General features: G+C 46.1%; 1 pseudogene across 1 annotated transcript; it reads right to left on the bottom strand.

The window, feature by feature from the left end:
- Positions 1-549: 549 nt before the first annotated feature.
- On the bottom strand, positions 550-9,971 carry LOC144132696 (uncharacterized; annotated as a pseudogene). The gene is made up of 5 exons (XR_013314911.1): positions 9,701-9,971; positions 7,176-7,292; positions 4,531-4,629; positions 3,445-3,497; positions 550-821 (listed from the first exon to the last, which is right to left on the bottom strand). The product of XR_013314911.1 is annotated as an uncharacterized LOC144132696 (transcript).
- Positions 9,972-13,479: the final 3,508 nt, after the last annotated feature.

Raw genomic sequence — 13,479 nt, 5'->3', positions numbered from 1 at the left:
TTGGGACGTTGAACCCCCATAAACAAATATAACAAAGAACTGCCGCAGCTCTCGAGGGAGCTTAGGCGGCCTCCGACACTTTGTTCAAATTTGGAAATTGTGGAGACTCTGTTGCCTCCTGACGCGAATAAATTGTGAACTCCGGCACTTCCAGACTATTTGTGTCGTACATTGATATTTAATTTAGGACCGGTCAACATCATCCAGCCGCACAGAGCTGCTTTACTGAGGTTTTCGGTTTACCTGCCTTGAAGGCGGCAAAATTAGGTTGTTATTTACGTGCGGGTTCCGACGCAATAGTGATTCAGCACAATCCCGACGTTTCACGGCAGATTAAATGGCGCTTTTTTAATGAGTTTTAAAACTTCCAGTCGTGTCGGAATGAGCCACCGCTGCGTTTTTATTTCCAAATTTAACCTTCACAGAGTTTCGCTCAGTGTAGGCAGAAAGCAACCAAGAAAAGGAACTAGGAAGAATATGGAGCTTCGAAATGTCAATCCGGCAGACATCATTTAATGCGTTCAAATTTCAACACAGATGGTTCAGATAACAAGTTGTATATATTTATTTGAAATTAAGGATTGTACAGAACTGTTGTGGGCTGTGAACTCTACAGCATGTAGTGTTCAGAACTGCGCAGATTATTCTGGCGGCCGTCTTCCCGCAGCATTCAGTGCATTTATGCGACCATTTATTTTGCGTATGTACAGCTTTGCCCTATAGGCCTGGCGAGAAAGGAACAATCGATGCCCGCAGCTGGAACGTGTCGATCATGTTTTTAAGTAGTGTCTAGAAGGTGTCCTGATACACAGCGCCGTCATCTGAAAACGCAAAAAAAAAGAAACAGCGTGAGAAACCGGTCAAACGAGAAAAGTCTTTAACGACAAAGTGGCTAAACAATAAAAATATACACTTACTGCAATATGCGAGCTAGTGGACCCACACTGAAAAACTAAGTTTGTAAATGTGTTACAAGAAATCAGCATTCGCGATATTCAGCCTTAGCTCATCTTAGTAACAATCATAATTTTCTTGAAGGAGCGAGAGAGAGACTTAAATGAGGTGGTTGCACTTGCAGCAGCGGAAATTGATTTGGCGATTGCAGTGCAGTCAATTTCACGTTACAGAAGCAATATGAGCTCTTCCACTGCTGCAAAGAACAAGCTCGGACCACCAGCGGCATTTCTCGCAGTCGTTTACGTCCCCACTAGTGCTGCAGCTGCACACATTATGGTCCCCAAGTAAAACTCCCATGCACTCTGGGCTGTAGCCTTCGCTGTGGTTACAGGGCAATAACTGCAACCCTGTCATCTGGCGCAACACGCGTCCTGAGCTGACCGGCCCGTTAACAGCTTACTTCTAGTACCCATAATGCGGCGGATGAAAGGCAGGAATTCTCGAACACAATGTTTCAGTATATTTCCTCGAATAGAAAAATTGGAGCAAGTGCCGAATACCGCAAGATAGCGACAAACTAGAAATCAACTGGCTATTCACCAGAAACGTGTGTTTAGGGCATCTAAACACACCACATGCTACGACGAATCAAATGTAAACAACATTTTCTAAATCAAACATTGTCTTATTCTTTCGGAAATCATCATCATCATCATCTTCGTCGTCATCATCATCACCAGCCTGACTACGCCCACTGCAGGACAAAGGCCACTTCCATGTCTCTCCAATTAACTCTGTCCTGTGCCAGCTGCGGCCAAGCTTCTTAATCTCATCCGCCCACCTAACCTTCTGCCGCCACCTGCTACGCTTGCCTTCTCTTGCAATCCACTCCGTTACGTTTAAGGACCAGCGGTTATCTTTCATTCGCCCATTTCGTCCCCTTTTTTTCGATTAGGATGTCATTACCCCGCTTTTGTTCCCCCAGCCACTCTGCCCGCTTCCGGTCCCTTAACTTTACACCTATCATTTTTCTTTGCATGGCTCGCTGCGTTGTCCTTAACTTAAGCTGAACCCTTTTCGTTATCCCCTACGTTTCTGCCCCGTATGTGAGTACCGATAAGATACAGCTGTTGTACACTTTTATTTTGAGGGATATTGGGCAAAATGCCATTCATGATCCGAGAGAACCTGCCATATGCGCTCCACCCCATTCTTAGCCTCCTAGTTCTATCTAATGAACTAGATCAGCGGTCGCTACCTGTCCCAAGTATTCCTTTACCACTTCCAGCACCTCGCTGCCAATGGTGAACTGCTGTTCCCTTTCTAGGCTTCTGAGCATTACTTTGGCGTTCTGCATGTTAAATTTCAGTCCTACCGTTCTCCTCTGCCTGTCTAAGTCATTGATCACGCCTTGCAGTTCATCACCCGAGTGAATTACTAAGATATTGTCATCAGCGAATCGCAGATTATTTAGGTATTCTTCATTAACTCTTATCTCCAACTGCATTTGAGCACTGATTAACGCTCGTGATTGCGTGCCTCGTTTTCCTGCACTCAACATCGTCGCAGTGGTTCCATTCATATATTTACAAAGCACTGCCTACCGGGAACATATTGACACCGAAACCTGCGTCAGAGCTCCATGCGTAAATCAATACATGGTAAACGTTTGCATGTCGCGATTCGTGACACCCGCCATATAATAGGCTAACGGCACTGGTAATTTTTCGGAGGGATTATAGATGAATGGAAGACCTTTAAGTTTGAGTTTTAATAGCATTTCAGGTTCTCTAAATATTAGCCGCGGTTCTGAGGCAAACAAGTATTATTCATATCAGTAAGAAACCAGAGCAAAAAAGCTTACCGTCGTGGTTCGGAGCCCACGTCTGATGAAAAGCTGGCTGCTGCGCTTGCATCTCGTGCAGCTCCCAGCAGCAGCCTTTCTCAAGGGCTCCCTTCGGATGAACCGCGGTATTACGGCAGTCCCTGAGTTCGTAGCCGATTGAATAAAACCTCGCCTGGCGCCAGCGCCTGCCACACTGAACCCCAGGTTTGTTTCCGTGTCGTTGTGGACTATAAGCAACCCGAAGCGTCTTTTAATGCTGGTACTACCCATCGGGCTTTATCTATAACGCCAATGTAAGATTTGGAGCGATTTCCCAAGCTTTGCTAAATGAGGTTCCATACGAGGCATTGGTCGCTCTCCTGCCTGGGACGTATTCACATTTTGCCGCAATTAGTCTTTGGGCAAGAATAGAACACCTCTCTTTTTGAGCTCGAAAAATATCCCCCGAGTTTTACCCCCTAAATTCTGGGAAAAATAAACCGAAAAACGAAGGGCCCCGAATACACGTTGCTATATAGGCTTGCGTGCAAGAACTTCAGCTCAACGGCCAGCTTTTCTTTTATTTTTGTCGCTGTTCGCGGTACGATACTGCTGTTTTTATTTGGAATGTGACGCGGTAAGTAGTTTCATTTCATTTCGTTTATATTTATACCATACAATTTACCAAACAAAGTTTGGTGAAGAATCTCTGGGACACTCACCATTCAAGTCTGCCTTGGCCACCTCCTCTGCTAGCCAAGTGGCGGCTGGCTGCCTGCGAGACGCGCATCACGAAAGCACATGAACCTCATTTTTGCGCACGAAGCCTCCCGAGATCTGTTGATTTTCACACGTTTCACCTTGGCACCTTCGTGCGCAGGCGACAGGCAAAGAGAGATACACAAACACGTCACCTGATGTCGTACTTCAAATTTCATCGCTAATTTTGTGTATGAGGTGCGCCACGTCGGTGAATTATCCTGTGTAGCACTTTTTTACTGTGTCGTTGGGCACAAGTTAAAGGTTAAAGGGGTGCAGACACAAAGTTTTAAGGTGTCCGTTTTTTCGAACCGAAAGAGGTCTAGGGGTCTAGTGATCATGAGTATGAGCACAGAACATCATTGCGAAGCGTGAACAATGAATTACACACGATTTTATACCGGAAGTTATGGTCTCGGTCGGTGCCAGTGCTCACGGTTGAGCGGCTAACCTGGACTACCACATTTGTGGTGACGTTGCCTTTGCCCGCAAGCACTGGCTGTTCCTGTGAACCAATGTGCTCGGTGACGTCCCAATAAATGGGGCAAGTGCACCTTGGCGTCACAAGATGGGCTGGAAATGCCAAGCGGCTCCTCGGACAACATTCAAAATCCCATTAAATTTTTTGTATGTGCGACTCAATGCCTTCGAGTGAAACTTGCTAGAAGGCATCTCGTTACGTCCATGAAGCAAATACACCGTTTGCTTGCGTTCGAAAGTTTGTGTCTGCGTTCCTTTAAAAGGCAGAGATTTGGTGCTAAAGTGTAGCTTTGTGGCACTGTGCGAGTAGGAATTCTGAATTTCCAAAATGCGTTCTCAGCATTTGCTAGGGTGAACACAGCAGTTGACATTCTCATTATTTTAGAATATGGATTACATTTCAGGCTGGTGTGGTTTGAATTTTTTGCATACCTGCCATTTAAATAAATGCTGTGCTTAGAAGTGACGGTTGTACAATAATTTAAATTTCTTTAAAGAATACAAGGTGGTTATTCAAAAAAATATTTTAATGTTACACAATAAACGCCGGAAACTCGAGCGTCGCTTACGCAGCAGGTTGGTAGGACTCGTCAGATGAGCCGGAGCTTAATCTCTTGCCGAATCCTCTGGCCGTAGATAAGCTGATCCTTCGGATGTCCCTTTTACTCCTGGACAAAATAAGAAGAGCGAATCCTTCTAAACATCTTGTTGCCTCACATCAAGCGCGCCTAATTACAGCGTGCATGTAAATTCAAAGAATGCCTTATTAGTACGCCCGCGTCCTGTCATGTTTCGGCAAGGAGCCCCATACTACCATCTGAAGACACGCAGACAAGCGCACCGGTATCTCGTGAAGTGCGAGCCAGTGTGAAAGCAAATGCTCGAGACAGGTAGCAAATCTGTCCTGAAATTGATAAGTTTGCGCGTCAGCACTCACCATTTCTTTACTGCTTGCCATGAAATCGACCATCCTCAAGAAGAGGCAATCATCGACTGCCGTTTTTGGGAACAAGGAAGGAATCAAGTAAGGTCGAGATACTTTAAGGAGAGCTTCTTTTGATAGTAATAAAACAAGGAAAAAGACACGAATGAGTACTAGGCTTCTCTCTGAAACGCGCCGAGGCTGCAATAAACAGAAGGAGTCAAACGATAACTATAAGGAATGTTTGTGAACAAGGGGTAGTTTCTGAATGTCTGGGGTGCCCTTTTAACTGCTGTTGTCTATACGCTACTGAGAAAATCAGTTTCTTGGGAGTGCAACTTTTCTACACACTGGCAATCGTGTGCCGTCTGGCAAGGACGTTCATAAGTAAATGCTATCCGGCTGCCGAGCCACAAGGTGGGATGGTGAACGTTTCCGCCCTCAAGGTTTGATGTTTTCGTCGAATTTTCGGGTAACCTGTGTCCCAGTTCGAAAATAGGCACGAATTTAGATGGAAAGTTACAATGATGAATAATACGGTAAGAGACGACACAATTCGATAGCAACCTCTCATTGTGCCCCTATTCTTTTTTGTTTCTATATTGTGGAGAAATGCTACATTTTGAGATAACGCTGAATATTAGCGAGCCGACCTGCTTATTAGAGTTGGAAGGCCAGGACTCGCGGGCTGTCTTTACAATTTGTGCTGTGGTTGTCTAGCTCCGTTTGCAATATTTCTGACAAATCTACAAAATGACAGTGCTCGTAGCACCATTAAATAAACCCAGGTGGTCGAAATCTTGCCGGAGCCCTCCACCACGGGTGTATGCGTCTTTTGTGATTCTTCACTTCCTCCTATCCTCACGGCGTGGTTAATATGCCCTCCTAGAAATGAGAAAATATTTTCCTTCCCTGAAAAATAGTTTTCATTATCATTTCACAGCGCCATTAATTACTATGGTGCCTGTTTAAACTGATATCAAGGAAACGTTTTTGTGGCAGTGGCTTTTGGCTCGCAGAGGTACGGACAAACAGCTATTTCGGCGAAGGGCATATATGCCCTGCGTAAATGTCTTATAATTAAATTTCGTATTTCTGCGTGACAGTAAGCACAAGTAATGCCATTCCGAGCATAATGTTTTCATAATATAATTTCAGCCTTTTTTTTTCTTGAGCCGCAGAGAAAAGGTGACACGTGCGAAGATTTCACGGTACTTGCGCCTGACTTCGATTCACGAGCTTGTGGCTGCGGCGGTTGCTTGTGTGCACCGGCACAGTCACTGTTGCACGCTCTAGCAGAGAGAGGGAGAGAAAAAGAAAGTAATAAAGAAGGGAAGACAGAAAGAAGGAAAAAAGAAAGAAATAAATAAAGAAAGGAAGAACGAAAGAAAAAAAGAAAGAAAGGAAAAAGAAAGAAAAAAGAAAAAAAGAAAGGAAGAACGAAAGAAAAAAAGAAAGGAAGGTGGAGCGTATATTTGGATCTCTTTGTGAAAGGACTCAAGGCAAGGACAAAGACTGAATGTGACAATGACTACGACAAGCTACGACGTAAGCTTGGTCAGGGCCCCAAACTCCTTATGGATATTTGACTTTCGACAGCCCTCGTTAGATACACTGGTGATTACTGCAGGTTTCGCCATATCTGGCAATAAACGTTCCACGCCGTGCGTGAGTCGAGATGAGTTAAGAACTCGGCACAGCGGTTTGCTTTCAACACCCCGTTAAACTTTCTATTTTCTAAGAACCACCGAAACTAAATAAAGTCTAGGAAGCGCCGATTTTCTTTTCCGTTCTTTACCTTGTTGCCTCCTGAACATATTATCAGAAAATATTTTAAGAGGTGCCGAGAAAGTTTTCCCGCCTGTTGAAAATGAAACCACACGCATATTAAAAGCCCGAGAGTGATGTGCCTGCGGCACTGAGACCATGCTCTACACAGTAACGTTAACTGGTCGGTACAACATTGCGTCCTAGCAAAATTAAAGAGGGCATCCGCTCTGCCGAGCACTGACACTATCGGGAACCCAGATAAACAACCTCTGATATAGCACCAGATTCGGGACCGCTCGTGCTGCCTTGAATATTCACAGCTGCGTGTAAAGCGTGCACTGTTGCAGTAAATGTAGCTTTGCGGGTAAGCTAGATATCAAGAAGGCGAAAATTTGCGCAAAACTGGTGCTCACTCTGTTACTCGAGTAGACTGTCGGGAGAAAAACACCTATTTATATTTCTTGTACATATCAAGCTTTAAGGGTCCCACACTGCCACGCTGACCACATTAGTCGTTCTTACTTGTAATCCATTGGATCGAAGTCGTCGTTGTCCAGCAAAAACGTAGTGTCGGGGTCAGCGCGCTTTCCGAATCCCCTGGCCGTTGAGATCTTCATGTTACGAAAGCCTTTCTTCATTCTGTGGGCAACAAGTTGTGGGTGAGCAGCAATATGGAGTCAGAAGTAGGCGAAATTAACGTAATATTCATTTGTCTGCATGCACCACTGTAATATTTTTCTTGAAGCGCATTCTGAATCCGGGTGGCAAAATAAGTGAGTTGGTTATAATCCGTGGCAATGTAGCACCACAAGCACGACAACAACTAAAGGCGGCGTCGTTTTGTATGGTCAGAGAGTGACGTCCACAAAGACGCTTGATAGATTTCTTTTATTGAGAAAATAAGGACCAGAATTTGCGACGAAACCTATCAAGTCGCAAGTGCTGTATAACGCTGACACTTTGCCCGATTGACGTGTACTCTGTGCACAAAACAGTTTGAAAAGTTTGCTATCCCAACCGTCGTTGTCTAGTCTTGAAACTAGCGAAAAGAGTTGATGTCAAAAAATGTCTGCAACGAATTGAAACTCAATTTTTATACAGTGTAACTCTGCTCAATCGATCTCGAAGGGGATCGCAAAATATTTCGGTGTATCCATACTTCGATATTTAAAACATGGCAATGGATAAGCTGATCTGCAGACTAGAAGCAAGAGTACATTGCACCAACGCTAGTAAAGCGCTCGTTGCAGTGACGCGCTGCCCACCGGTGTACTGGCAGCGCACCTGCAGCGGACAGTTGTTTGGAACTGCGTACAAGATGTCTAATCCTGTTACCGGTACACAGTATATAGAATAATCGTTCGTTAAGCTCAAGGTGCGTTTGGATTCCGCAGCGCATTCGTCAGCGAAGACAGGGAAGCACGCAAGGCGAGAGCCGCTGCTAGGCATTACTTAGGATGCCTTCACCGCACGGACGTGAACAGGCATTGAAAAGGAGTACAAGAGACCGAAAGCCACCCTCTACCCTCCTCCCTCATTTCACCTCGGCACACACTTTCACAGCTGTCAGCACGTGCCCAAGAACGTGCAGCCGATTCATTCCCACGAGCGAAAAAAATGATCGAAGATTGTCTTTAGGAGAAGCGCCACTCGGATGGGGATGGTGCGCCGTTCGATATATCGAACTACCGGAGAAATTAGAGTTACATATGCGCGACTTTCCTATACCTTTACACGAGATTTTCAAGGGGATAATGTTTTCGATACAGCCAATAATTTCAAATATCCGGGTATGAATTATTCGGGCCCGAATGAAGATTCGTTCCTGCATTCTATTCTCTGAAAGATTGCATTCGAACCAAACCGAGTGCGGTCCGACGCGGCAGAGTGAAATGCTGTTGAATTCATTGATTGAGCTTGAAGAAATAAAACTAGCTTAGAGTGGACGGCTATTCTACCCTGCCTTTCAAGCTGGTCAGTTTTTCATGTCTAAGAATGATTTCACCTCGGTAAGCGATGTCTCGATCACTCTATTCGAACTGCTAGTGAGTTATGTCCCCTGTTTATGTGAGTCATCGAGGTCTGTATGATGTACGGGAATACGAGATTTGCCTTTTTTTTTCTTATTCCTACCTTTATGATATTCAATAAATCAAACCCGCGTTCACTGCTACGAGATTTACACGAGTCTGACAGAGAAGCATTTTGCATTGCATGGCTTTCTTCATTTGCATTACAGAATTCTCGTTAGTTACGCGAGTTGCTCACATGAAACTTTTGCGGATACTGAATCAGTCATTTCCCGCGTACTCCAAGCATTTCCTTCCTTGGCTTGCAATGTCTACGTGCTGCCGTCTTTGCGCTCAGCAGAAAGCCCATTCTTGCTTCGCAAAAAGGTGTACCATTTTACAGCGATGTTGTAGGTGTCCCTGTAAACACCGAGCGAACGCAAATAAAGCACATGTCAGTTGCTTTTCCTGCGCATTCTCAGTTCCGCCTCAAGCACATGTCGCATGAACGCCAACTTGCTACATGTCCATCTTTGTTGTCGGGTTGGAGCAGAACTGGCATAATATGTCCGCCCTGAGGGCTAGCTGTATCGATCCTCACCGCTTGTCACAACTCAGTGGCCGGCTGAGACATTTTTGGCTCGCGTGTGCGCCGCGAGAGTATAGCCGTAGGTTGCAGTCGGAGGCCGCTGGGACCGATACTCATGTGAGACTCCGGTGCCCCGAGTAGTGTTCTTCACCGCTTTTCCGCCGCCTTAACGCAATACGGGGCGGCAGGGTTCGACAGGCATCGGAACCGCCATGAACAGTTTGTGGCTGCAGAAATTCAATCAGTATGAAAGAAGGCCTGACAGAAATGAGCGCTCTCGAAGCACAATGGCTGGCTCTTGGAATCTTGTCGAGAGCTAAAAGACATGTAGGCGAGCGAACTTGTCTGTCTGCAGGGCGCTCCAATCTCGACGTCCGTGACTCGAGCTTCTGCTCATTTCGCCTCACAGGACCCGAGGCGACAGCGGCCGAACTAAAGGCGAGTCTTACAGGGGCTGCTGCGCAGCGGGCAGCCGGTGCAGGGCCACGTGGTGTCCGAGCAGGGCGGCTATAGGGGCAGCGCGCCGCGCTTGCCGAAGCCCCGCGCCGTCGAGAGGCGCAGCTGCTGGAATCCGCGGTGCTGGCGCTCGGCCCCCGCAGGCCCCACTCCGATGGGCGCGGCACCGTCGTCAGTGCCGCTGGCCTGGCCGCAGCCCACCACCACCGCGCTGGCCAGCAGCAACAGGCCGGCTCGTCCCAGGGCCGCCATGGTCGCTCGTGTGCGCTCTGCGACAAAGGAAGCAAGCCCTGTGAGGCACTATGTGCGCGCGTGCTCTTTTCTACTTGTTGAACTGATTACTCGTGGTGCAAAGGATGTAGTACATTCAACATGGCGGCGGTAACAGTAGCCTAGCCGACTACTGGATATACTACGAATCTCCCTATTTTACAACAAACATTAGCTCCTCAGGCTTGATATTTTCCTCGGACATTATATGTACCTCCAAAACCAGTGTGAAATTATTATATTACACTGCATAAGCTTACACGCAAAATGTCTTTAAATTAGTTTGGTCCACTTGTCACTACAAAATATCATGCAGTAGATCTTCGTTACAAGGATACTGATGCGACGGTAAAAATCTTCTCATAAATGATATCTTTATATAAGTTGAAACTTTTCTGGAAGGGCGAAAGATTTGAATAAAGTGGTGCGTACGTTGGAGATGACGATCTCGTGATGACGGAAGATAACACTCCTCACACGGCTTTGATATTGTCCTTCAATCACTTCGCAGGATTGGTTCGTACGACTTTTTGACATAGCTTTTTTTTTTCTTCTTGTGACCTCTCAACGTGAGGTGACGTTGTTAAGAGTTTTGTAGTCCTTTCTTTTTTTTCGAAACCTATTGCCTTTGAAACAAAGCTGGCGCACAACATTGCTCGATAGCTAGCAGCCGGACGTCTGAGGTGGTAAGTGCCGATGACAAAGGGGCAAAATAATGGAACAGTAAAAAACTGGAACTGGAAATGGAAAAGCTTACGACCCCAGATCGAGCAGCGCATGCCTGCTCGTGGTGTGGAAACAGAGAGCAGCTCTTCGTACTGAAAACTAAACTTTAGCCAGGACTGTGCGATGTCAGTGCACGTTAAAGATCCCCAGGTGGTCGAAATTATTCCGAAGCCCTCCACTACGGCACCTCCAATTATTCCTTTCTTGTTTCACTCCCTCCTTTATTCCTTCCCTTACGGCGCGGTTCAGGTGTCCAACGATATATGAGACAGATACTGCGCCATTTCCTTCCCCAAAAACCAATTTAAAAAAAAATCCAGGATGGAAGATAATCATGAAGGCAGCGCTGATGGCTGGAATCAATTTTTCGGTAGCCAGTAAGCAAATATGTCGGACTAAATTGCTGACATACGCATAACCTTTTGATGGTGCCCAAAATGAAGTCCCAACTTCAAAAATGAAGCAATAGAAGGACTTGCATGTTCAAGGAAGGATTTTAGACGTAGCGAAATGCCTTAAAGTCAAATAGATATTCGGGTTCGCTGTATATTTAGACCCCCACTCCCCTAAATTAGTAATCAGAAGAAGTGCACGTTTCGTCCGTAGCGTACCTGACCTAGTACTGTGCAGTGTTGAATAGCCAAAAGAAAAATACCACCCAGCTGCTTTTTGAGCTGAACGAACATGCAGGGCTAGGTTCCAAAATCTACTGCCATTACAGCTGATGGACAGCCGAGCGATTGAAAGGAGAATATAGAAAGATACTATTTCTTCTTTGACTCGCCAGTCACTTGTTCAACTCGCTCATAGGCAGAAAAAGCCAGCTAGGCTATTTTTTCGTAAAATTGTTTCACAACTGTGAATTATAGCTACTAGACCGAAAAAAAAATGTCTCAGAAAACGAATTGGCGTCAGGAACCGACAAGTTAATACTTGTTGAAAGAAGTTAATAGATAACTACATATCAAAACTGTTCTTTGTATATAGTGTGGAGCTCTGTATTACTATCGGCCAGCTACAAGGCTTTTTGACGAGCACCGAAATGTCAGCAATTAGGAATTCTCGCATTTCACCTTCATGGAAGGGTGGCCGCCACGGCGGGGAGTGCTCAGCACTTGTTTTGCCTCTGAAATCAAACAGTCGGAACGGAAACCTTTCTGTATGCTTACCCGTGATTTTTATTATCCTTACCTACAGTGGAATTTTTTGCAGCGGGGTTTGGGAAGCAGTCAGCAGTGACCGCAACATGACTCAAGGATAGTCAAACCCAGCAGTTCACTGACACGTGACGCACGTCGTCCGATGTGTTGCCAAAGGCATTAAGGAGAGGGACTCGCTCATTCCTTCAAGTAGGAAGCCCTAAGTCCACAATGAGGCAACGTAATTTTGCCATCTCCCTATCTTTCACTATGTTAAATATATCAGGCACATGAATGCAACACAAACTTGTCGCTCAGTCTGCTTCAGTCTCCGACGAACGGAAATGGATGGCTGCGGTGAGCTTTTTGCTGCAAGTAGTAGTAGCAAGGGGTTTTAATTAAAATAGTAATAAAAAGGAAGGAAAAGATTTTTGCTAGCCTCGGCATCTGCCATCGATACTGAAGCACCTGAGCTGGGGCAGCGGATGTAAAGGATAGCAGGCAGAATGGAGAAATGAAATGAAAGAGATGAGGGGACAGGAAGAGAGGATAGTGGAGGAAACACGGACGTCACAGTCATCGTTAGAAGAAATACAGTTCCCCTCAGTAACAACCTTTTTCATATTTCCTAATCAGCATCGGTACTCTCGCCTCTTGTGCTGCTTGCGTGGCTCAGTCCACATTACGATTACTCCGCTCGTCTGCTCAGTAATTTCACAGCTGGCTGTCTTGAGCCTTAGAATGCCCTTGCGTGCATACAGTTCCGGCTACGGACGATAGCAGTAACTTCGCAAACGTTTACTCTATCAGTAAGAAAATGCGCAAAAGGACACGTGTCCCTCTTGGAACCTCGTGGTCGCGGTGATGAAAAAATAGCGCACGCGCATCCAGGCTAGTGCTATTTATGACCTCGCGACTTTTTCGCTTCACGCCCAGCGAATTCGCTACGATCGTAATGGAGGCATAATCGCATTAGCCAGTCCCTTTGCCGGCATCTCCTGCGAGACATGCGGCGAGACTGGGCGCGGCGGCGCCTTTAATGGTGGCGTTTTCTGTGCATTATCCAGTGGAAGAAGCGTAAAGAAACAAGCGGGGCTTTTACTCGACGTAGCTTTTAATTGGAGCCGCGCCCGGGGGCAGCAATTAGATTGGTCCGGCTTCCTCTGGCCATCGACACATTTCCCATTGAGGTGCTCGGGAAATCCCTCGAGCTATGCCGGAGGCTGAGCGCTGCCCTTCAGTGTGTGGGCAGCTCTTCTAGAAAATCCGACGCGTTCTCTTTCTTCATCATCTCCTCCTACTTCACAATACTACACGTTTTTCACCTGCAACCACTAGCCCCGTGGTTATCATGACTGAACAAGGACAAGGGAAAAAAATAAATTGTGCCGGACACTCCATTATCGATCCTCTCTTACTTCGGCCACTATATAAGTCTGCTGAATGATGAGTGTGCCCGGTATGCGCTTCGACAGAACGCCTAAATTTTGCACAGCCCTCTGATGCCCAAGCGAGCGCTTTTTCTCGACCGTCGTTCCGATGCAGATCTGCAGCATACGAAATACAAGCCTACACCAGTGGACGTATTACGAGCGCGAAAATTCGGATCACGGTTTTGCCTTTCAGATCTTTTGAAG

Source organism: Amblyomma americanum, chromosome 1 (genome assembly GCF_052857255.1).
Source record: "Amblyomma americanum isolate KBUSLIRL-KWMA chromosome 1, ASM5285725v1, whole genome shotgun sequence".
Lineage (NCBI taxonomy): Eukaryota > Metazoa > Arthropoda > Arachnida > Ixodida > Ixodidae > Amblyomma > Amblyomma americanum.
This window is presented reverse-complemented; position numbering and strand designations above follow the sequence as displayed.